Here is a 978-nt window from a genome sequence, read left to right as displayed (position 1 = left end):
GGTTGTTTATGTTGTGAACCTTAGTAGCCATAATTTCACCATAAGCAAAAATGTTTCTATATATAACATGTAATTTCAAACTCATGTGGGTTGTCTGTTCTTAATGCATACTATTTTAGGACAAGCATAACACACTTAAGTCTCAACTTGAATCTTAACTCTTCATAAATCCCTTTTAACCAAAATGCCTAGAAAGCTAACGTCCCTTATATAACTCATGATACTAGTAGTTGGAGTCTTCTTGCAAAATTGAAATGGAGAGCTGTCCCAGATATAAACTTTTTTCTAACCATGAGGATAAATGGGTTGCAGTTTGCTATAATTAAGAGCAGATGAGATCCTAATGAGAGACCCAAATAACGTATACAGTAGATATAATAGTGGATAACGTACTGAATATTGATAGAGATTAAGGTAATGAGAGAAATTCCAACTAAGAAAGTATCATTTTAAATTAAATTATATTAGATTAAAAAAAATTCGTGATTTAAGCCAATTTTGAAAGAGTTTCTGTAACAAATTTTAGGTATTTTATTGAATGACTAGTAGAAATTTTAGAAAGGAAAACAACATTAGTTTATGGAACTTTTGTTGTGAATATAAGGAAACTTTTTTTTTTTTTTTTTTTTTTTTTTACTCAATATAATTTATCTATAGAAATACCCAATATAATAAAGTGGGTAATCTATCTCATAATTTTCTTGGAGTTGGTTGACGATTAACACCTCTGTCCAAATGGCGACTGTAAAGGCGATTTTGCAGTTTTCTTTTCTCCTCCCTCTGTTGAGAGCGGTTCTCATCTCCGGCAACGTGGGGATTGTCATTCACCCTCACCCCCTGGAAGTTATCCCCATTACGAGACCCACGTCTCGTTGTGATGTCGATCTTCTCGCAATTCCCCCAATTGCTGAGTCCTATACAATCGTTTCTTTCATTCTGATTTCCTCACCAATTTCCATTTGGGGCTGATGACGGTCC

General features: G+C 33.8%; 1 long non-coding RNA gene across 1 annotated transcript in view; it reads left to right on the top strand.

Moving 5' to 3' along the window:
* Positions 1–978, top strand: part of LOC110225152 — a 3,282-nt gene that overhangs the window by 1,219 nt on the left and 1,085 nt on the right. The window lies entirely within an intron of this gene.

This window comes from Arabidopsis lyrata (assembly GCF_000004255.2).
Source record: "Arabidopsis lyrata subsp. lyrata unplaced genomic scaffold ARALYscaffold_1, whole genome shotgun sequence".
Lineage (NCBI taxonomy): Eukaryota > Viridiplantae > Streptophyta > Magnoliopsida > Brassicales > Brassicaceae > Arabidopsis > Arabidopsis lyrata.
This window is presented reverse-complemented; position numbering and strand designations above follow the sequence as displayed.